Source organism: Bombus huntii, chromosome 10 (assembly GCF_024542735.1).
Source record: "Bombus huntii isolate Logan2020A chromosome 10, iyBomHunt1.1, whole genome shotgun sequence".
In the NCBI taxonomy this organism is placed as follows: Eukaryota; Metazoa; Arthropoda; class Insecta; order Hymenoptera; family Apidae; genus Bombus; species Bombus huntii.
This window is the reverse complement of record NC_066247.1, coordinates 7,779,032-7,804,486: the sequence shown is the minus strand read 5'-3', so window position 1 is coordinate 7,804,486 and position 25,455 is coordinate 7,779,032. Positions and strand designations below refer to the sequence as shown.

The 25,455-nt window shown below is 41.3% G+C and overlaps 1 protein-coding gene across 5 annotated transcripts in view; it reads left to right on the top strand.

Annotated features, from left to right (window-relative positions):
- Positions 1–25,455, top strand: part of LOC126869909 (serine proteinase stubble-like) — a 77,199-nt gene that overhangs the window by 11,944 nt on the left and 39,800 nt on the right. For 2 of the 5 annotated variants that reach the window (XM_050627088.1, XM_050627083.1), the window contains exon 2: positions 7,521–9,235. The gene's annotated coding sequence lies outside the window, so the exon portion shown is untranslated. Of the gene's footprint in view, positions 1–499; positions 646–1,967; positions 2,102–7,520; positions 9,236–25,455 lie in introns of those variants that run through there. The other 3 variants (XM_050627084.1, XM_050627085.1, XM_050627086.1) reach the window with 3 other exon arrangements.

The following is a 25,455-nucleotide window of genomic DNA, read 5'->3' as shown; positions in this document are numbered from 1 at the left end:
CCGGTGTACCCCGTGGTGAACGGATGCGGCGAGAAGCGGGGTCAGAAAATGCCGCTAGAAAATGTGTATTGCGACCCAGTGACACGACGAAGATCCCGGCAACCGTTATCGCGTGTTGCCTCCGCTTTTTCTTCGCGTTTCTGCGACACGTTACAGGAATGCGTGAACGTTATCGATGGTGCATAGTGGTTCTTGATCCCTGGCTCCCTAACATATAGCCTCTCAGCATGCTAGCCTTTGGGAAATTCCCTCGAAAATACCTAGAATCATCGCTTATTTCTCGCAATTTCCATTTTTCTCGACCATATTTTATTCAACACGTCTTTATACGTTTCTGACCACCATGACGACCAACGGCGACACAACGCACGTCGTACAAATATCAGTTATTATACATGATGTATAATGACTACAAAAAGTATCGGCATATATTTCTGTTTTTTAACGAATTATCTTCTAATAATTAAGTTATTTTTAATTGTTTTCTAATAGGTAGTCGCTAATAACCCTGACGATAAATACGATTTCGAATAGTTCAGAAAAGGAGAAAGAAGAAACGCGTTTCGATTTCTTATAGATCTCGGAATCAGTTGAATAACGAAACACGGATGGGCGAATATCGGAAAGAACATGGCTCATCGTCAGGTATGCGATTAACTGTGTTTTAACTGTACCAAAAAACTCGCGGCGAAGTTGATATTTATCGCTGATATCGAGTTAATTAAAATATATTGCCACGTCTGGCATTCGTCGTACCGCCGCGTGCGTTTGTTAAGTTTATTGGAAATTCTGAGGGCTAGAGGAGGAGTGGGGGCATCGAGCGGAGGCAATTAAAAGAGAATAAACGGAGCCTTTAATTCAATCATCAACCACCATCAACAATTTCCCATGATTACAAATAAAAGAAACGTTACAAAAGAATAAACAGGGCCCTTAACCCAGCTATCAACCACCATCGGACTTCTCACAATTAAAACTAAAACAAATATTACGAAAAAATAAACGGAGCCCTTTGTCCAAGCATCATAACCGCCATCAAACTTCTCACGATTAAAAATAAAGCAAATATTTCAAAAAGAATAAGTAAAGAAGCGAAAAAAAAAACGTATCGAGTGGCTCGTCCTGCAGATCGATCGCCCGTTTGCTCCTCCATTTCCGTCGTTTCTCTGTCCTTGAAAAGCAATTAAACGCAAGTACGTTCCCGTGAAGGGGCCACGACGAGAACGGGAATACTGTTGGAGACGTGGTCGATAATTAAGAAGAGAGAGTCGACCCTGCAACAGGCTCGACTATCTCCTCAAAGCGTTATGCCAGCTTCACGCTGAATCTTAAAGTATCTTCGGTTTAGTTAATAATTACAGTTTCGTTCGTCCTGCCAAATATTTTCGTTAAAACGTACAGAAGCAGAAATTCAGCAGTTATGTCGACGGTACGACCAAGAGTAATCTAAGTTTTAGATAGTTAAGATTGTATTAGTTAATGTATTAGTTAAGAATATGTCGACAGCATTATGGATACAATTTCCTAATGCATTTGCGAAGTGGCATCGCTGTTGAGAAATGTAAACTCGATCGTCTAAGACCCAAGAGGATTATAACGACGAAGCTAAAACGAAACGACCCGTCTGCCGCCAATGACACCGTTCTTCGGATTTTATTGTATAATTTACGGAAGTGTTACGACCAACATAGTAAATCCAAGAGAGATTCGTGTGTTCTCGACGATCTTTTTGGTTCTCTCTTCATTCTATGTAGCGTGTTTCGTGGCTCGTTGCGCGGCTTATTAAATTAAAATTCCTGACTTTACACGGTGTAAAACAGTCATTACACGAGTTGCCTTCACTCTGCTACAAATATATTCAATTCATTATCGAGATGAGCCTTTGAATCTTAGTAATTAATAAAATCTTGCTACTAGAATTCGTCTACGCCGCTTAATTTTACTAAGAAACGTGAAAAATATCGTAGATTTCGAGTGGTCTTGATTGGATGACTAGAGATTGTAATATTCCATCGGACCAACCCTCTACGAAGAGAGTACTCTCGAACCAAATTGCCCGGCAAAGGCGAACGAGTCTGAAAGACAGAATAAAGGATAAAAGGTAAGAAGTGGACACGGACTAAGAGGACATCTCGATCGATATCGAACTCAATTACGCGCAATGAACGGAGTGGCGTAAATAAATTCAATTCAACGACGAGCCGTTGTCTCTGTGGTCGGCCGTGGTCCAAGTGACCCACTTCCGTCGAGGAGGAAGAGGACGAAGACTCGGTTCAACCGCAGGGTAAACGAAAACGCGACAAAGAGGAACGTGCTCGACGCGAAGGGAAAGGGAAGAATGTACAGAGTCAGAGATCGGAATCGTGCGTGACAGGTTCCGTAAAGGGGGACCTTTTAACTGCGTCTCGTCCAATAAACCTGCGGGTTTCGCCCGTGGAAATTCCTCTTTAGACCGTCGTAAACCTGCCATCGCCGTCCGTGTCAATTAGGGGCGCACACACGCCACGAAAATTCGGCACGAATCGGCGCAGCGAATCGAATTTATGCCTCGTGCCAGTTTCATTCTCGCCTGTGTTCCTCCTTGTCGTGCCTCAAACGATCAAGGCTGTGGCTCGTCGAAACGAGCAATATTCAAAGTTGCGGCTTTATCTAGCTCAACTCTAGTTTCCAAGTTTCCCAGTAAACGGATATTGATTCCATTAAATCCCATACTGTCGGTAAATTCTGCTACATGTACTTACATAGTTAACGTAGTTGATGCCGGATAGCGATGAAATGTTCACTTGAATCGGTAATATTCTACCGGATATGGAGATATAAAATGATTTTCGAGGATTATCTAAACAGCGTAATCTAAATTGCGATGTACGGCTTTAACATGGAGATGATTATTACACTTTAGATAGACGTTCGTGCATATTCGTATTTTTATATAAGCATATAACTAAAGAAGGAGATATCACATATAAATTGTATTGAGATATATTTTTTATTTTGCATATTTAATTCGAAAACTATAAACAACACCACAAAAGTGACATGTTAAAATTCGTTTCCGTATAACAGTATGTGGAAACGTTTTCTGAAACTATATTTCTCAAGCATAAATTGCTAAGGCACTTCGTCAGTCTGCGACTCTAACCTAAAACTCTCAGCGTAGGTGGTCGTGAATCTCGTATCATCGCCGAAGGAGCCCACACGCGCAATTAGCAAGCCCTTACACGAGATCCAAAGAGGGCTGTCCTAATTAAAATTTCACTTAGCACGCATCGTTACAAGGCAACAAGAACTTGCTACATTTTTCTCGATGGAATACCTCGGGGCCACCCCGTGGTAAGCAAACCCATCGAACTCGAACACGCGTGTCGTCGTCGATGCAACAACCAAGTGCATCCTTCTCCATTATTCTTTCTTCCGTTTTCTTTTTTATTTTCTACGCGGCTACTCTTATAACGAGGCGCAATTAACGAGACCAAGCCGAGCCAGCAATTTCGAGCATTCGTGTAACGTCGATGACCGAAATGGGAAGGAGGAGGACGGTTTCTAAGTCATCTCATCCGGTGGCGTGGCGAATTCCGGTTCGGCTAATCGGCTGCGTGCATCCCCGGGCCACCACGCATTCCAAATGAGTCTGGTCCCCCGCAGAGGGTCCCCCATGTATTTTAAATGTATGCAAAGCCAAGATTGCCTCCGCGATTTATGCCGTAACGTTAAAGCCGGATTTCGCGTGATACAATTACCGCTGCGTTCATATCGAAGATCGCGAAGGATACTGCAACAAAGATACCGAACGAAAATTAAAATTGTAAGCAGATTGGTCTTAGACGTGCACTGTTACACCTCAGCTCGAAGATCTTGGGACAGCTATTATGTTTTATGAATTAGCCGATTTGCGAAGCAGTGCCACGTAAGTTTCCTTTTGATCCTCGAGGAAGACTTCTCTGATCCGATAAACATAGCTGAACTCGATAACGTCACGAAGAGAGATATCGACGAAGGGAAAAAGAACGTCGAACGGGTCACAGTGAAAAAAGAAAGCGATTGTTAAGCAACGAGGAGAAATTCCTTTTTCAACGTAGTCCTGTCGGACCTCCGCTGTCCGAGTGGAAACAATGGAATCAACAGCGGCCGCGATATACGCGACGCAAGTGTACCGTGAAAAGAAAATGCATCTCAACCGCGTGTCTCGATCTCCTCGAGCTTTGCAACGTATCTTGGTGTCTTCCCATTAGCCAAAGAAATGGTACCATATCGATAACGTAATTGAGAAATTTATTTCTCTTCTATATGATATATTAGCCAACCTGTACGATAAGATGTTCTACTTGTATTACACGATAAAAGTACTCATTACCCTAGAATATTTATTCACATTTCGTAGTGTAAGCTTACATAGGTCAGGCGGTTCGCGTCACATCAACAGAAACGAGGGAATTGTCACGTCGAACAGTCTAGAACTGTAAACTGAACGAGTTTGAGGGATATCGATGTCTAAGTCACGTCAGGTTTCTATTACGGTCAGATAATAATAGGAGATTACAAGTGAAACTTGCTGGAAAGGTTAGGAGTCGAGACAGTTGAAACGACAATGCGGAACAGAGAGCATAGCACGGAAAAGGGGTTAATTAATCGTGTCAATTACCCATTTACCACCTGAAGGAAAAAGAGTCTCGGTTTCATCAGGCGTTTACCTGACATTTCCACTCTGAATCGCCGGATTTTTATACGCGGCCAGGACTCGCGAGCCTCCTATAAACGTTTCCTTCTATCTCTCTATTTTTCTCTCTCTTCGGTATCTAGCTCATCGCAATATATCTTGGCTCACGCGTTCGCAATTAGTGGACGCATTTAATACAAAGCAGCGGCTTAATTAACGCGGCAATTTTCACCAGGTCGTCGAGTTATCAGCGTGCAGAAACGTCGCGGTATTTTTCCGTGATTAGATCGGACCCGGCATGTGGACGCTATGAGAAATCCGTGAAATCTTCGCGTTGTTAATCATCGCGACGAAAAATCGAAACGATAACGAACCCAGCTGTTCGCTGACGAATAGTTCGTTATACAGGGTGTTCCAATCATCACGGTACAATCGGTAAATTGCTAATTATTCGTGAAAAAATAGATGGAAAATATAAAATAAAAGTTTTTTATACGGCGCGGCGCTTCGTATCTAGAAAATTCAATTCGAACATTTGTTTGGTATATTCGCTTCTGTCCAGTGCAAAATTAACCAAGTTCGAATATATCCACTTGACAAATTTTCAAACTCGATCGTCTTAAAAATGTCATTTGTCCCTATATTTTCGATTTACTCTTTTACGTACAGTCACTCCCTTGCCGATTGTGTTATGATCACTAAGACACCGTGTATTAGAAGCTATTCGCGAAAATACAATTTTGCCTTGTTAACCTCGTGACAATAGTAATTATTTTCTAGTAAATACGATGAAACGATAGCTTTAAATATGCCCAGCGTGAAACGTGTTAATTCCTCCGGGCTAATTGGAAGAGTGGCTCTGTTTGTCGGCAATTATCTACACGTCGTCGACTGCGCACGGCGTTAATCCTCATGGGATATCGAAACTAAAAAGTTTCTCCTGTGCCAGATAATCAACGAGGAACCTTCTGTAACAATATGGTGAACGCGTATGCAGAATTGGCCATTATTTCCGCGTACGCACCAATTACGAGCCGAGAAAGGAAATGCATTTCGCGTCGGAGAGCGTCCGGCTGCACTCGATACACACGATGCATTATCTCCCAACGAATGTCCTTAACGCCACATCTGTTTCTCCATTTATCGTGAAAGCGATTCTTTCTTCATTGTTTCTATGACTGTCAACGATTTACCTGTCTTACTTTTCTTCTCACCGTTCTCTCTACTGTTCTATCAGAAATCCAGATGCCCGATCGTCTTATTAGAGTCACTCGAAACTTGCAATATTTTTCATCTTTTTAGGATTGACAGGTGGAATTGTTTTTTTAGATTGAAAAGCAGCGACACAGTGTCTTATTTCCACGTAAGGTGTTTCTATTCTGCCAAAGATCTTTCACCAGGTACATCTAAGTATATATATCTAGCTGATAACGATCGAAATTCTGTAGGAGTGGTTTCAGAATGCAAATATAAACGATACGAAGTTGTTGAGAAAGGAAACTCGAGCGTTTGTGCTTTCATAATAATATTCATAAATAAGTGGCGATATTCCGGCCATGACGTTGCGATGTAATTAAGTTGCTCGAGTTGAACGAGCAATTTCGGGGAAAGTAAATATTCAAATGCTATTATCTCGAAGCTACAAGCGAACCGTAGATGCTCCTACAATTCCGTATTCACGGAATAAGCAAATAGAAGGTACTCGTCTACACTGTCGTTCAAAAATACAGTACAACTCCATTTATCTAAACTGCATTTGTTGGAACGAAATTTCAGTTAATTTTACCTGATTTAATAGAATCTTTGCCAATCGAAATCACTAATTTGAACATGAGCTTCTATCGTGCGAAAGAAAAATAGATAGTAAGCAGAAATTGATGAACCCTATTATATATGGACTACCATTTAATTTTCAATACGTAAATACAATTTATTTAAACCCTTTTCTTCTTTCTTCTTGTAGGGAAAAACAATTGATGCAACGATATACAATTCGAAATAGAATGAAAGAAACGAATTAGTTAGTCAATTGGAGGAACAATTAAACGGGGACGTGGTTGCGCAGCAAATTTTTCTTGCCGGTTCGCAGAAGACGGTACTCGTTAGGCCAGCGAATTAGAGCGAAAACTTCAAAAACTGGTGAGAGTGGCGTCGAGAGGCGTAGACCGCGTTTCGGTTGTGTCTAAAGCCGTGGCGATATTTCAATTCGAAAACTTCCCGTAGAAATCAGCCGATGCGGGAATATTAATGATCCTTGGCTGCAGAGAGGCGAGGTTTCGTTTTCCTATCCTTTCCATCTTCTTCTCTTGGCTTGCTATCATCGTGCTCGCACGCTTCATGTTCCTTTTACCTCACTCGATTTCACAATAAGAACGACTACACCAGTAATGTCATGAATTACAACAGTTATATCGAACGATCTTACTATAATAATAGTCTACCTAATGGGACTAGGTTTTAGGCTAATAATCATATTATATTAATAAACCTGGATATTCAGTGGAACTATATGCAACGCTTACTGTATACTTAAGATCAGACATCCTGTGTATTAATTTTTGTTAAATATATATTTGCGATATCCTGCAATTCCTATATTTATGCTGTTTACTAATTTTTATAAAACGTACTTGAAATAAACATCTTGTAATTTCTATAATCTTCAAATTGCTTTCAAATTTGATCCATACAATCTTGACAGCCGCGTGTCATTACAGTGCTAATGAAATTTCCAAATATTTTACATAACATATACAACAATGTGAACATAATTTATTACGGCAAATGTTCAAATACTTTCGTGAGTCACTATAGATACCATCGAATTCCATTCTCATTTAACCAATCTTATACAATCTCACAGGCAAGGTAATATCCTAGGGACGTGAGTATCGAGACGATCCTTCTAACGATGGCTCGCAGCGATGTCCACAGAGGGAGGAGACACAGGACTAGACGTTCGGACGAGACAGGTAGCGCGAGAGGAGGCCGTCGGCCTCGACTGTTCTCCAAGAGGTCGACCCACTTCGCCCAAAGGCGAGAGGGACCGTACTGGTAGGCAGTTACGTACATATACGTATACCTTACATACGTAAATATATCTACGATCTTCTCTTTGCGTCGTATAACGGCCTCCCTGCCTCACCCTTTCTCCGCCTCTCTCTTCCTCCATTCTTTGTCCCTGTTCTCCCCGTTCGATATGTCCAAAAGGTATTTCGAACAACCGTGTACTTCGATAAACTAACCTTTCGTCCTCCCTTATCGTTACGTTCGGTCGAATCGTCGAAACAGGTCGCACGAATAACTCCAATCACGCATTGTTTTCCTAGTCGAAGAAATTAACCGCGACGGATTTTCCTTTCGATCGTTCAAGCTTGTGCCGCTATCGGCTGTTTACGTTTCGTTTCGTCTGTCCTCGATGCGACATCGGTGTCGATGCGATTGTTAAACCTCGGGTCGGCGTCGCTCGTAGTGTTGGTTCGCGCGCCGCGCCGTGTTGATCGCACGTGTCACTCGTGCCTGTAACGATTTTCATAATTTATTCCGATTCACCATATCTTGATAGACCATTTTAAACTATTGTCTAACTACGACAATCGCTTTCAACCTTGTTCCAGACATGTCGTAACCACACATGCGAACATTGTTCTAACGGAGACAATAGAGTTTCGAGAATTTGATTTAGTAACGTTGGTTCGTTAAATCAGACACCAAGGCAAGATTGGACACATTTTTAGAAATTTGATTTATTAAAGTTATTTTTACGAAGAAGACACGAAGACAATGGAGTTCGAAATATTTGATTCGATAATAGCCTCTTATTAAAAGACACGAGCGAGATTGGAAATCAAAGCCGATATTCCTGGCGGGAGACGGCACGTGGTTTCTGCAGGCACGCGGCTCCCTACTCTCTACCACGAGTTCCTCGTCCACGCTGGACGCAATCAGCCGATCCTCAAAGCCCGACCGGTAGTCGAACCGCGTGCACGTGGAGCCCGACGTGGCCTCTGCCTCCGTGGATCGCGATCAACCGACCGATCAACGGAGTCTGATATCGATCGAGCTCCCATTCAACCTGAGGATCTAGCCGTGAAACGTGACTGCGATCGTGGATGATCGACCGTTCGGAGTTACACGAAGGGAACGATCGATCGTGATCGATCCGATACTAATTGAACGTCGTTTAGGAACAGTAGTCGAAACGTGTCTCAATTTCTCTTTCTCTTTTTTTCTCTCTCTCTCTCTCTATCTCTCTCTCTTTCTTCTTCTCTTCTTCGAGATCGTAGACGGTGAATCGATTTCCGTGGAAAAGTCAACAGGTGAATCATCCAAGAGGCGTCCAGTCATCCAGTCAGACTGGATTCGACTGGATTTCACCTTTCGACCAGAAGAACAGACACACGGGGTGGTTCCTCGGAGTTCAGTGGCACATGTGATCGTGATCAAAGAAGATCCAGTGTCTGGGTTCTCGCGGGGACCAGAGGTTTTTGTCGAGGATCCTGGATCCAGAGGAATGGATGAAGAATGAAGAAAGGGTGAATGCTCCGCTTCGCAGAACGTGAGAGCTGCTTCAAATCGGTGAGTTCGGCTTTTTTTTTTTATTTTTTTAGACGACCATTCCGTAACATTGTCTTCTATTTGATCTTAACTGGATTTTACCACGAGTAAGATTATTCCTTGTATTTGATTTTGAAGTTAGACACGTGTATATTATCCCTTTGAAAATTCTTGTAATATTTATAGAGATGTTAAAAATACTGGGTGTCTTAGTAATCGTATCTTTGTTTCCACAAAACTCCGTTAACTTACCAAGTATTCTTGAAAGAGTAACATCTTTAGGCTTATTTTCATTTTTCATCGTGTCGCATGAAAATTCTTCTGTTCGATTACAAAGCGACGTTAAAATTGACAAATATTTATTTACACACTGTTTTCCTCCTTTGATCTTCATACACGGTAAACTTCATTTTTTAAAGTTTTGAAATTACATATCTTGTACAAATTACACGTAAATGATATTACTTAGAGAATGACCTAATATTTTGTAATTCTCTGCGTCATGTTCCGACACTCGACATAACGTTTCAGCTTGTTCTCAGAATTTTCTTTTCTATGTTGATATTTAATATACACGAAAGTTTTTCACAAGAAACTTGCGGTGACTAACAGACACGGAACGCGATTGTAATCCAGGTTGGAGATTCTTCGTTTTTACGAAGCTCGTTGGAACATCTGTCGATCACTGTTTCTTATGTAGATACTTTCTTGCGTGGGCAAAAACATTCCGCGAGGAACGCATAATAACACGGAGACATCGCGGAATGTCGCGAACTAGGTTACCGATCTTTTACTAGGAAAATTTTCCTCGAACCGACAGCTGCTCCGGCTAGCTTTCGTGCTCATTGACTTCGTGAATCTGAAAAAAAATTCTGGTTGGCGAGTTTATCGAATTCCCGCCGGAATAATACTGTTTCTTCCATACAGCATCTCTCTGTACATTTCAATCCTCTTCGACTGCGGATAGAAATCGTGAGAAAAAATAATAAACGCGAACCACGAAGCTCGTAAATTTTTTTTTCACGAAATACATTAACGATCGCGCAATTAGAACGTTTATTAGCAGCGTTCTTAGAGGATACTTCTAAAAGCAGACGTACGACCTACTTGGCTGCCGAATCCGACCACTCTTGTTGAGAAACGAAGAAATATCGTGCGTCAGGTTCGTGAATTCCCAGCAATTTTCTGCGACGTGTTTAACACGAACCCAAGTAGGGTGGCTGTTATAACACGAATTACCACTTTATCGTTGGTATTCCTCTCAGGCAGGTTAAAACGAAAGTGACTTAATTCCTGTGAATCAGTCACGCCTTCCGAATAACAAAAATGAAGGTCTGACGAGCCTCGTGAAGCCCTCGCTAATGGAAATCGGACAGATCGTGCATAATTAGCTTGCCTGTTCTTCGAACACAGATGTTTTCATTGAGTTAGTAACTCTGATAGAGTCTTCGACTTTGATTTCTATATTAAGGATTCGAATTAGGATTCTAGTTGGAAATCTTTTTCTTTTTTTTTTGAAATTTTTGATTTATTTAAAATGTGTTACTTGGACTTGTTAAGTTTGATGTTAGCTTCAATGCTTTTTTGGTTTTCCGGATTAACTTCTTTTCGAGTGATCTTAGATCTAGTGACCCCGTCACTAAATTATGCAACTATTCGAGTAGTATCTCCGAACAAATCTATCTGTTCTCTGGATCTTATTATATGTTCAGACGACGCAGCAATGCAATGAAAATTGCAATTATTTAATTTCTGACGTGTTATCATAATTTAACTTCCTTTGACCGTCTTCTTTTTTATATATTTATATCTTTTTTTTTTGTTTTCTTTGTTGTACAGCCATTATTCATTGTTGTAGCTCCTCTTCTTCTTTGTACCATCGAGCTAGAGCCCGTGATTTAGTAGATAAGTAAATAAATAAATGGATATTCTAGTGTTTAGATAATTGTGATCTATCGAATATAAATCGACTACCATAATGTGATTAACGTCAGTTTTGTTTTTCAAACCACTTATCCATCTCCATAAATTTTCTAAAAACCACTCCGTCAATATACAGCATAAATCAAGATGGAAAACAAAAATAGAGTCCGTGATTCATTCAGATCGATCGGTTTTATTATATAAATCGTCAGCTGGCTACGTGGTAGTATTCTCGTTGTACATTGTTGGACAAACCGGTTCGCGAACAGATCGGAAACGCAAATAAATATATCACGATAAAATCGAGCCGCGTAATCGACGCGGACTAGTCGCTCGCGAACGAATGTATCACCGGAAGTAATCAGGAGTCTATAAAGCGACGTCCTCGGAAGACATACGGTACCAATAAATTACTTCGATGGTGATTCGTGTGACAATAAAATTTCATATGACTCTGAATGACGTAGACATGGTCCATCGTTATATGTACCTTGATCCATAGATGAAATTCAGTAGCTCTTTAAGCGGGTTAAAAAAGATAATTCAATGTTTCAAAAAATAATGATTTATTAATTCATAGACTTCTTACGGCTATTTTCTATGAAACATTTTTTATCGGTACTTTTTCAATGTTCATGATCGTAGCATATATTTATCCTCAAAATCAAATGAAAAGATAGCTTTAATGTGAAATTGATTGATGATACATATATTAAATCTTAAAATTGATTTTCTATAAAAGATGTGAAATGTGACATCTATGAATATTCATTAGATATATCATTCGAGTTTCCTTTATGAATCACGAATGACGGCGATGAACATAATTTTCTGTTCCTTGGATTCACCGTACAAATATTTTTTATTATATTAGTTGTTAAATTTTAATGCTGTTGCAACGTTCATCGTTCTAAATGGCGAAGGAACGAGGATGGAGAAGGTCGGAACGGAAAAACGCCGTGGTACAGGGCAATAAATCGCGCGAGATCGTGTAACCCGCCGCCTTCTAACGCGTACAATGAATATCTATTGTGCCTTTTACTTTCTCCCAGCCGGCGTCGGAACATCGTGCTCTCGTGTCTCGTGGAACAGAAACCATGTGTACATGTGTGGACACCTGTTTCTATCGTTTCATTCGATTCAATTCGAAAGAGTTGACGACGTGACACCGCGTCGTTAGAAAATCGAACAAACGATTGTCAAGGGAAAACATAGTCGGTATATTTGAGTTTAAAGTCGAGTTAGAAATCGTTTGGCTGTAAAGATGCATTCGACTCGATTCGACACGAAAGCATGCGTATCGAAATTGGCCAACGTCGTTAGAAAGCAATTCGTTGAAAGAGCTGTCGAAGAGAGAAGCGAAATTGAGAGAACTCGCGAATATTGTCCTTACGATGACGGGATCGTAGGATTATTTTTGTAAAACTTATCAGAATCTCCTCTTTCTTGCAAGCTAGTCTGATCTTGCGTGGTTTACCCTATCATTATTGATATATGTATCATAGCGTATCTAATTCGTTGACGTAAAATCTTTGACGTGTCTTGAACCAACCTAGACGAGAGAAGAACTCGTCTAGACTAGTTTTTTTAAGTCGTTTCAAATAGCCGAGACTATATAATAAGGTATCTCCATCGCGAAACAAAGAAACACGCGTCAAAAACAAGCAATCCATTATCTGGAAACGAGTCGTTGCCCTACTCTATTCTCGTAATTCGTGATTCAACTGGATCTTCCTTGAATAAATAACACTTCCATTTCAGACATCTTCTCCGTCTTCTGCCTAGCTGTATTTCTCGAATTTTCATATCTCAATCTCACTTTTATTTCAAAGGACTGAGACGACTTTGAATATTTTAAATTTTACGCGTAAGATTCGAACAAAAAATCAATTAGGTTTTTTCTCAAACGTAAAGAATTGTCTGGCAATGGAAGAATAGATCGAGATATCTGACGAAAGAACGCTTCGTTGGAAACCATGAATATGTGCAAATACTTTTTCTAGCCACTGTAAGAATCGAATTAATAAGAAATAGCCACGATGTGTCAGACCGTTTTGGCAGCACGCATTACGTGTGCCAATGAGTTGATAAAATATACTTTAACGAATATTCAAGTGGAATCCAAAAATATCTCACCGAGAAAGTGTCGGTGTTACCGTGATTAACTGTAAAAGCCATCATCTGGCTGACCAGATGGCTCGAAGACGGTAGGACGATGCGTTTGAACAGTAGCGTAGAGCTAATCAGTGAAAGTGCCACACGACCAAGTGGCCGCGCTCCTTCTGAAAATCGAATCGACCCACTTCGAGCTGCACTTACGATTCTCCTTCTTGCGTCTCGTTCGATGGAACGAACCTCGGTCATTGTCGTAATCGCTGTAGACGTTTAATCAGTAGCTGGAACAGAGTCGAATGACGATTTTACGCGCGTGCGATGTTTATTTTCGTCCGTTTCTTGCCTGGTCTGTGTTTCTTTAAGTGGGTTAGACAGTCTTTCATCTCGTTCCAGTCGCCTACTTGTCGTTTCATTGCTTACGATGACTTTGCTCCTCGAAAGCACGGAGTGCAATCGTTGCATCCCGAATGAGAACGATTCTATCTATGGAGATTTATATCGATTCGTCACGAGTTTCTTCGCTAACAGAGATACCCTATTTTCTGATTGTCTAACGACTATGTCCCACGGGTTATCTGGTCGACCGAGTTTTCACAGCGAGCTTCCACTTTCACTTCGAATAAAATTCAGTAGAATCACCGTTAAACGAATTAGGTACGAGAACGAGGATACGGTTTTTGTAGCCACAGGTTAAAGGACAAGCAGGTATATCTGGAGAACGCGTGCCAGTCTAGAACTGTAAAGTCATGTGGCGTTATGAGGTTTCCAAGCTATGTAGATATCGATCGATCCCCTTCGCCACGTTTCACCGAGAAATCCTTTTGTTCCACTCAAGGCAGATGGAGAACAGAACTTCGAAAGCATAGCGACGACGAAGTGAAAATGAAACGGTTATCCGCGTTTCTCTCGTTACCGGTGTTACATTTCGTGAAACGTATTGTTGGAAGTTTAGTTAATTTAGTAGCGTCGTACACTTATAAATGGCTTGTACATATTACGATATCGTAAGTAATTTAACCAGAATCAGACGGAGAGGAAAATGAGAATTATTTTTTTATTCTTTTACAAACTGAAATATTCGCATATAAGCGACGAAATGTTTAAAATGAAATAGACAATCGTTAAATAAACCAATAAATCAAACAGGACTTATTTCTTTATTTTTCTCTTTCTATAAATTGAAATCATAGTATATAGTGAAAAAACTGTTATTTCATTCTCCATCTAATTTGTTATAGAATTTTGTCCATAATTAGGCCAGGTAGAATTACTATAGGTCAAACATCTTTACTATATGCCGATCCAAAGACAATAACTTGGAGAAAGAGTTTCGTGAATCCATACGATATACTATGAATTTAAGGTATGATATCGATCTGGCTCGTGATACTATCCTGGCAGGATTTCACCTAGTCACTGAGAAATCCTTTTGTTCTACGCGATAGAGAAAGACCGGTGATATCGTTCCGTTTGGTATCGTTTGGTACGGTATCGATGGAAGCGAAAACGAACGGACGATCCATCCAGGTGTCCCGATTAAATCGCACCGCTTGCCTTGGATATCGCGCTCGAGCGATCCGAGTTCGCTATCATCGAAAGTCGCAGGTGTTAATTTCATCCGGGAACCAGCAGCCAGGTCGACCACAATACGGTCGACTTTGTTCTCGAATCGAGCGCTACTGATCAGCCAACCATTAACCATTTCGCTCTAGTTTCAAGCTTCGTTCTTTGCCAGACGATACGGAACAAATTAACACGACAATATATAAATTATTTTATATAAATTATATTGTTGCATCTTCATCGTTTAATGTGTATTGACTCACGAAATTATTTGGGCACTTACCATAGAAAATTGTTATCTTTGTATCGTACCTATGTGTTGTATAAAATATTTTGAAATTTTATCGTTACTTTAACGATACACGACTCTACTGTTCATTTAGCAGATGTACATACCTAGTTCATAGATATATTAATTTACATAAACGTCCACAGCTTATTTGTTACTCTGATTGAAATAGAGACACATAATGGATAGTATGAGTTCGCGAAAGATTCTCTCTACGTTTCCATCGACCCCTTTCTCTCTTCTACTTATTATATTATTTCTGTTGCGGTTCGGAAGAGGCCGTTAAACCATTTCATCGTCACGGTCGCTGGACCACAAAAGATTTGTCCTCTATATCTCAGAGATAATACTTGTAGTATTTGACCCAAAATCGGCAGATCGAACACGAATTCGCGAAACGTAGGTCGTTTAACGCGGCTAATTCGCACGGGCGCTTTCTCGCGTCTCGATTAGCGTTCGGTCGTTAACGTGGTCCGGCTAATTAGCCTTCGAGGAACGACCGACAGCGCGTGAAAAACGCCTGGAATTGTATCGACGAACATGATAAAGCACTTGTTGTGCTGGTGTATCCAGTTGGCTGGTAATCTTTGAAAGACGGTTTCAAATTGAAAACTTGTTTACGTTATATGTAGTTTCTACTTCGTTGACCCAAAAATTAGAATTTTGAAATGCACGGAGATATTAGTTATCGCGATTTATTCGATACGTCTCAATTACGAGAAAAAGAGGTAACTTTTTTAACATATATCAGTGTGGTGTATCACTAATTAGTAATCTCTACTTTAGAATAAAAGATGTTCAACGTGTATATTGGGCTTGACGCGCTGGAAATACGATGCATTGGATTATAAAATCCACTTAATTCATTATGAAATAGATTATACGGTTACAATAAATATGATAATTGAATGTAACAAAATCTAGGTCTCGTGTTTTTTGTACAGCTCGTAATATGAATGATGCGGCGATGACGTGCAGAAAATACAGCGCGATGCTCTTTCATTAATTATAGTTTTTATTCCTGCACAAATACTGACACGCTGAATTTCAAGAGCTTCCTATATTTTCTAAATGCTACGTCGCTAAAGTTGAAATCTGAAATTTCATTTTAGGTTACAATATTAATTGCCACAATTTACTCGCTATATACCGCCATATAAATGTATGCATCTAGGTATATCGCAAGAAAAGTAGGTAGCTACGTAGCAAGTGACAGTGGCTAATTAATTAACAATAGGTTCTACGAAGAAAAGAAACCTCGATTCGCTGTGCACCATTGTTAAGCCTGAAACCCACCGATTAACCTATCACGAAGGTAAACAAGGTTGAAGCGCGTGACGAGGAAAGGGTGGACGCGCGACACGAATGAAGAGAAGTTCGTCACGTATCGTTGGAATTCTCGTGGGACACATAGTGGCATGGTCGTCAATTACGACAAACAGCGAAACGATCCACGGGGAATCGAGTGATATTACAGGCGGCGATGGTTCGATTGCCTGATCGGAAATGACGGGGACATGGGTTCTTGTGAAAACATCCGGGCGATAGATTGAGACCGCTGTTACGAGCTGTGACGGAAGCTTGCATTCCACTGTTCGTTTCCGTGTTCCATTTAGCTCCTTCTTTTTGTGGTATACAGATGGCTGACGGCGTCTTCCTTCAAATTTTATTGCAACAGAAAAACTAATAACGTTAGAGAAGTAAACTTTTTTGTGTTGCGTATAATATTGAATTAGTTGGACTTTGTGGATTTTTAGAATAGAAAACTGCATTCTCGGATGAGATTTTATCGTTGACGACGTATTATTCGACGACAGCTTTATCATCAACTGTAAAATTCTTTCGCTATTATTAACACATCGTTAGATCGCTAAAAAATTAGATTCTCGCTACTTTCGCGTCTCTTAATCATAATAGGACCATAATCTACTTGAGCAAATTCTCAAATGGTTGCTCTTATTTGTAATGATAGTAACCGCGTCTAATACACACCCTCGTCACGTGCGTCGCGAAATCTCGATGCATATCGCGAGGCACGGACATCACGATTGCTGATTATCAGAGGCACGCAGCTCGCCGGGAAATTTCGAGTTGAAATACGCTAATTAGAACGCGTAGACGAGCGGTCGTTCGCTTGTGGCCGCAGCTCCGCCCTTAAATCTGTATTCCATTCACAGGTATCGACTTTTCTGTCAACATCGGATTGGAAATAAGTGATCTCCGATACGGCCATTAGCGATCGTGACCCTATTTCCCGTGGCAATCGGAGGCCGCGTTGAAATTTATCGAACCGTTCGCTTGCAAAACTACCAGCGGTGCCTCGACGGTTCATGATAAATGGGATCGGGGATGATATTGTCGGATCGAATCCAAATGGCGTGCCACGATGTCCTGCCAGCCTGTTCCGCTCGTAAAATATGAAAAGTAGACGATACAGATATGTGTACCGAATGGAAGCTAGTTTTTCCCATTTCTTCTTCGTTTCATTTTAATAGACGTACGAGTCATTTTGCTCGTTTCATTTCACAGATTTGTTTTCAAATATCTGTGAAATATATTTTTCTTATCTTTGTTACAAATTATGAATTTCGTATCGTGTTCCGTTATTTTTTAATTAAAAAGGTGATAGTAATTGGAAAAAACAGAAGAATAAGGAAAGTTAAAGGTCCTGTCTGTTGCCCAACTCGTTCGATATCGGTATAATTACTTTGGAAGGTAATCTACAACATCGATACTACACCTTAACTGTTTCGTTCTTTACAAAAAAAAATCACTTAAACCATTCCATGTTTTATCTGCTTAACTCGCATTAATCCTCTCCTCTCGCAATATCAACGATATCTGAGATTAATGAGCCGTAGCACAGGGGATCGTTTTAAGCGAATCCAATTAGCGGGCACGATTCACGAAACGATCCGGTCGCAAACGGTACACGGGCCAAATGGGAGCTTTAAAAGATACGACGCAACGCGGTGCGACGGAAACGAAGACACACGCGCGTGTGCACGCCAAAGTTGCATACGACTTTAGTAACCCTGTTTTACGGTACACGCGGCACCAGCCACCGGACTGGCTTTTATTTACAGTGCAACCAACCGGTGGCCTGGCAAGGGACCGCAAAGGGTCAATGGTTGCAGCCCGTTAAAACCCGGTGTGGCAATAAATTTAGCCCGCGGATTTCGTTGCGTTCGCCTCTTGAAATCCCCACGGTTCCGCTGACGGGCATTGTGCGTAACATGTTCACTCTGTGCCCCTTGCAGGAATCGATTTCAATTACTTCGAGTGCCGAGTATATATTCGCCGCACTTGAAACATTAAAAGAAAATAAGGAAGAGGAGTAGCTGAATTGTTCCCTCTTATGTATATCCTCTTAAAAATCGGTAATTTCTCTTCCATAAAAATAACACCAGAATTCAAGGGAGAATAAAGAATGTCGACTGTCGTATAAACTTTTGTACCTACAGCAATAATTTTAGTTAACGCTTTCTGAATACATTCGTAATTAAAGATTCATCATGTACATCATACGGTAACTACCGAATTTCACTGATGATGTACAGCGTGTATCATACGTAAGACTTCGTATTAACACGATGGAAACTCGAAGAATCTGAAATATGTTAATCGGTTAGTGTATTCATAATATTTAGATGTAGCAAGTAGCTGTCTCAATACTTCTGATCGTATTCTTCGCGTAATGTCGTATTAGAAAATACGAAAGATTAGGCAAATAGACGCCCATCGTCAGGACGCATGGGTTGCTACCGTGCCTGGAGAGTCTCGAAAAGACGCAGGGTGAGGAAATGAGTCGTTTCCCATAAAACGGACATAATGCGAGGTCCGAAACCGGCAGGTCCGTTCCGTTGCAAGGCTAATAATACATACATCATCGTGAATAATTAACATCTCGTCTAGCAGGGCTGCCACGAAGCTATCGACCGTGCCAAGTGAAACGGGAGACATCGCGCTCGTGGGAAGGCACGGCCGAACGAGCTTCGCATTTTCATCTGCTCTCTTCTGTCCCTTCGCGATCGTGAATCGAACTCGAATCAAACGCGTGATCGTTGATCGATCGTTGATTGGCATTTCCTCGAAACCTGACCCCAACTGTCGCGTAGGTGCGCCTCGCTGAATGCTGAGAGCAACGACTTTCCAATACCGTTTCCCTACACGCGATTCTAGTTTATAGCGAATCGTGTAATGCAGCTTCTAGGAAGAATAGGTTCAACATATTCGCCATCACCAACGTTGCCTCCGTGTAATTATCTAAAAATTTCTGATCTTATCTAAAGATCGTTTGATTGTACATAACGCTAGCGACGCAACTGGTGCGCTTTTGTTTTACGATTTAATAAAGTGGATTAGAAAGATATACAAAACAGTGGACGATGATGCGTAATGTGCAGACCGCCGATTTTTATGTATTTACGAAAAATGTATGAAATATTCAAAATAGAGTGCTTAGCAAAATATTTAGCAGATGGAACAAATTTCTGCTTAGATTCTATTTCTTCAGCTGTACTTATAAAAATATGAATTTGCGTCAGCACAGTCATATTATCTGTCAAAGTATTGAATATTTTATAGCATGCTGGCGAAGACATGAAATTTTTACTGTTTCTCCAGTACAACAATCTGCATCCATAAAACTCACGGATTGCACGGGGGACAACGGAAAAGCATAAAATGATGGCGCCAGAGAGCGAACGAGCCGGTTAATTAGACTAGCGAGCCGCGATGTTCGAGCAAGAAAAAATCAATTCCGGCGAACCGGTTGAATCCTCCGGATCCGATCGTCTCGCCATGGCGTCGAATGTGTGCCAACAATTGTACACGCACAGCCTCCGGTCAGTAAAGCGGTTTCGAGGTGGTCCGCAGAAGAATATTCCCGCTCGCCGAAATCCTCCGGCCGATAAAGCACGCGAGATTCTACAGAAAAAGAGAGAAGTAAAAACGATTATCGGTGGCCACCGAGAAAAATCCAATCTCCTGGCCGTTAGTTCGCCCATGTTTCGGGTAAAATATCAGCAATTAATCGGTAATGGCGCGGAATTTTTCGCGAACGGTTCTTTTTCGTATCCGGAGAACGCCTGAAATCGCGAGAAGTCAGCGTTCCAAATGGAGATCGGCCTTTCATCGAGAAACAAATCGACGATCTTACCGATTACTTATAATATACAGATATACGGAAGTATTCGAAGTTTTGTAGGCACCTTTTATGAATTATTATGAGAGTTACACGAATCATTTTGAAATTTCATTAGCATTGACGTGATAATACTGATGAAGTTCGGAAGAAATGTATGTATACTCGAAATGTATGTACATATATTCTGTATCGCTGCTTGGCATTGATAGTGGCACAATTGACAAAATTTCAGAGTTACTTCTATTGAATAGAATTTTAGAATTATGATAAGTCTACATTGTGTTCCTACTTTTATCATGTAAAACGGCATATTTACAATTCCATCAGTTTTGCGTCAGACGACAGCTACGCCATTATAACCTTACCTTAGCTTTACGACAACACTGGCTTAGAAAGCTTCTCCTCTACGACTTATATTTTTTAGTTTGTACCACTATCGATATATCACTATCGATGCTACGGTATATACATTTTTAGATTGATTTCAAACTTTACCAACATAATTATTGCAGCCGTGCCTCGTTACAGTGCTAAAGAAATACCGATATGTTTTGTATGATACACCCAACATCGACATAAATGTTTTCTATGGTAAGTGTTTAAATACTTTCGGGTACCAGTGTACCATTCGTCCTCATCGAGGCGGAGAGTATAAATTTTCGAGGTAGACAGTTCGCGGAAAACAATTAGCGGGAACGTGGCCGATCGTCGAGTCGAACCATGGGCTCTTTGGTACGCGAGCGAGCGGGCGAGAGAATGTGTGTCAATCGAAAGCCGGTTTCTAGGTGGCGTCGAGCATCAACGGTCGACGATTTTCAGCGTGGAATTAATGGCGATCATTAATATCGCGGTGTAATTACGTGTTTTACGCAGCCGGCCGCGGTGCGTATCGTCTGTTAATGCTCGTTATTAATACGAGCGCGTAATAACGGTGCGTCGTGCTTGGCTATTGATTCATTCGTGCGGTCGCCGATCTTGCCGGACTCCGCTCGTAATGTCGGCGAAAATCACGATTACCGCGGGGTTAAATTAATATTTACACTGTGGCAAATCGCGTAAGACGAATCACGGCGACATCCTCGTAAATAATCGACTACCTGTTCAGATCGTATCTATGATATATACGTTTTTGTACTTTTACTTTAGCCTCTTATGACGTTGACGAAAGTCAAGGAAAATTCTCTAACATCGTTTAAAAATAGATTTATAATTCCAACTTGTATCTTAATGCGTTCGATGTCCTCCGATGTTCTTTGACCCTGCGCACATGCGTTCATTGAACCACGCAGGAGACAAACTCGTTGGAGATCAGAAATTGTATTACCAGACTGTGGACGTTTACGTAAATTGTAAAATATTTCTATGAACACGACTAAAAAAGTGAAGGCCAAAGAAATTTTCGATTCGTTTACTAAATACTACATTTCAAATATTCCCTTTATTCTGGATGTTCTGACATCTTTAGACTTCTTATAAACGCATAAACATCGGCAGATTACGTATTACTTTTGACTTACGCAAGAATTTTCAAACGCGTTCGTGATCACCCTGTAAAAATGAATGCGTGTACGCTGGCACAGAGGTCTCGTGCACGAACCGAAGTGGGTCACTTTTACCCCCTGTAGCAAGCTGGATCGCGCGATCGCGATCGAAGATCGAGCTGCATGATGCGAACGATCGCGATATTGCGTGGCATTGATCGCGTACCGCCTCGACGCGAGCGTTGCCACGTGCGAATACAGGTCGCTTCAAAAATATATTTTTACGATTCCGCCCATCCATACACAATCATCAATTACCTTTTATTAAGATGTTTGTCTTTCTCAATATAATATCTCATAAACGTCATAAGACATTTCAGTTTTGAATAAAATATCATTGAAATTGAACGATATAATTCTTGAATCGATCTATAAGTATTCATCGTCCTATGTTCGAACATAGTTCGATTAGTTGGATGTATCGGGGTTGAGATTTATAGCGATGTACCCGTGATAACACCAATTATTACCATCGTGCTACTTCATAAATTTACGATCTCCCGAGCGATACATTTGTCGCGATCGATCGAAGATCCATCCACGATATTCCGTAGTGTATCGCTTGCGTTGTAGTAGAGGTTTCTTACCGATCGAGATATCCGTTTGAATAACGCGAAGCTCAGGAAATAGAGGAATATCTTCTCCTAATCGTCCTAAGCGTCGCACTCATGAACAGGGTTGTATATCTTATTCCACGAGGGAAGTATCCGTTTAAAAAATCACGATCGTTGCAGAATATTTTATTTATTTTGTTTACACATAATATGCAACTCTCCTGCGAGTAATAGCGGCTAGAAACGACCAGGAAGCAATCGTAGAATTTCTCCAGCGTTACCATCTTCGTGGACTAATACCTAGGGCAATTTCTATTCGAGAAACCCGTAGAAACTCGTCGTCGCATCTTGTAATCGTTTACCGAGTTAATCTGAGAGAAAGAATCCTGGGAGAGAGATTAATTCGAAAGAACAGAGAAAGACTCGTGTCGGACGAATCAGCTCGAGTGTGGACGATACGCGAGAAAACGTAGACGCTATACATCTCCGTGGCGCAATAGCCGGCCAACCGGCCTTGTCGCCATTAAAATGCATCGTCCGTCGTGGAAACACCCTTTCTAACAGTCATACACCGCCCGCCATAAATTTTACCGGTACCAGCAGCAGCAGCTTGCTCTAAATGGTAACGCGAGATTTCTACCGAGACAAAACGGTCGCCACTTAGAATCTAACCTTGCCAATCATCGATTCAAATCCGAATATCTCCTCGTGGCTCTGGCATAGCTCCTGTTTTTTCGGTATTTCTCACTTGGAAAACCACCTACGAGACGATGTCCACGCCTCTAAGATCGTTCCGATCGATTCCTCAAACATCGGTTTTATCTGTTTCTCCGTGTCTGTGTTTTCTTCGTCTCTTCCTTCTCTGGCTTTGTTGAAGTTTTTCAGCTTCTCTCCAGGCAACGCCGACGCCCATGGCGTTCACCAGACGACCTTCTTAAGAGAGATCCGTCGACTTTTCCATCGTCCTCGATCTCCCAGTCTCTAAACCTAGGAACCAAGAAGATGGAAGATCGCCACGAAAGTACGATAATAGATGACACGTTTAGAACAGAGAATGACACTCGAAAGTAGAAATACGTGCAAATACTTTTCGTAAGTATTCCTATACGCTACATTATATAGACCTTTAGGAAGGAACGGTTAAGAATACTTTAAATAGGCTGAAGAAAGACGTACGGTACAAAGGAAACGATAAAACTTCAGCCTTCTTCAGTCTCGAAATGGTAAATGGGATATTTTAGCCAAGAAGGATAATACCTTGCCAATAATATTTACTCTTATCCTCTAACGTTTGCTTTCGAAGAACAAAACAGGAAATAAACTACAGAAAATACCGAGAGGATCGTCGCTCGTTTTCCATTTCGTTTAAAGCAAAGATTCAGTGAGACAACGAGCGCCTCTCCTTTATTTCCATGCATCCTCCGTCTGTACGTTAAATTCCGATTACCAGCCATTTGTATGCGAGCTTCACAAGTGTTCTCCCATAGGAGAACGATTTCTCTCAGCTAATCGGCGGTAATTATCTTGAAGCAGCGTAAGAAGCGGTAGTAGGCGTGCGTGCTAAAACGCTGCTGGCTATTAGAAGCGAGCTTAGGGACGAGTTCGAATGAGCGATTCGCGATAAATGTCCACTCTCGAAGCTCGAGTCGAGGTCATAGGTGATGATCGAGGCGTTATCTCCGAGGCTCTCGAGCCTGAAAACGGGAGTGGCGTTACTCGGAACTCGTACGCGATTTTCTTTTTCCCTTATAGGCTCTCGGAGCCGGATCAAGGCAATCCATAAAAAGAGGCGCGCGAGGAATCGCGCGTTTTCACCCGACGCTCGGACTTCCGGTTGTAAAGGTTTCACATCGGTGTCGTTGAAATTCTCATAGAGCTCGGCCCATTTTCTCCGGACGAATTCGCCTCTGTTCCTCAAAACCAAATACACAGTCTGGTTGCTAGTTCTTCTCCTCTTTTTTTCTCTCCTATTTCTTTTTCTTTCTCTTTTCTTCTTCCTCGTCTTTTTACTCACGGCGTGACGAATTAATACATTATTAATAAATAACGAGTATTATCACGGTTTCTCATCGCGTCCCGGTATACCGTGCATGCGAAATATCATCGCATCAAGCAGAAAAATGGCTGACAGAGCAAACATGCGAGCTTTCACGTGGCTATAGAGCAAAAATCACTGGCTCGTGTCCGATCAGTAAACGCCGACAGGTATCCGTGGTAAAGGAGAAATCGCAAAGATCATCGTATACGCGCGTTCGACGCCTGCCTCCTACAATTAAAGTAAAACATATTCAATTTGCATAATGATCGCGCGCCGGCGAGCTAATCCCTCGAACCAGGTAAAACGATCAACGCAGACGCCGTCGCATGAATGACGCTGGATTATGTCATTAAAAAACGTAAACGATACGTGGACGATCGTTGACGATGAAGGAACATCACGCAGAGATGCCGGTAATTAGACGATGTTCCTAATACGTTAATTATTCCGCAGCATCCTCAAATTTTCACTCTGATTACGTGGCGATGAGATTTTTCTGCGATCTTCCGTGTTTACTGCCAGTTTATTACATTTATTATATTTATTGTCATTGCTTTTACGAGATTGCGATTTTCGAGATATTAGAGACGCGTGGAAGGATTGCGTGATTTAGATTAGAACACAAAAGAGAAGCGCTCTTACTATCGCGAATTTTAAGCGTTTAATCACTAGCATTTCTAACGTTAATCTTAATTCTACTTTGACGTTGAAATTGTCTCGTATCGCTTACACATCCTCTCTACAATCGCATAACACAAATTCCTACGATAATATTCAAATAACAAGCTCCTCGGGAATCTCTTGATTATCTCGCTTAAGACAGTCTCGTTTGAGAAGCTTCTTCGTTTTCGTTGAAATTCCGGACCAGTTGGCACGGCTCGCTGTAATTAGCATATGAAATAAGAAATGGTCGAAACTGATGTAATCGCGGTGGACGGTGTCGCGCCGGAAACGGCGATACTTTCACTGAGGCCAAGAACACCTGAGCCACGCGGGTATATACGCGCGAATGCGCTTGTTCGAGGCGAGCACGCGTGGGCGGAAGTTACACATTAAAGTTACGTCGAAG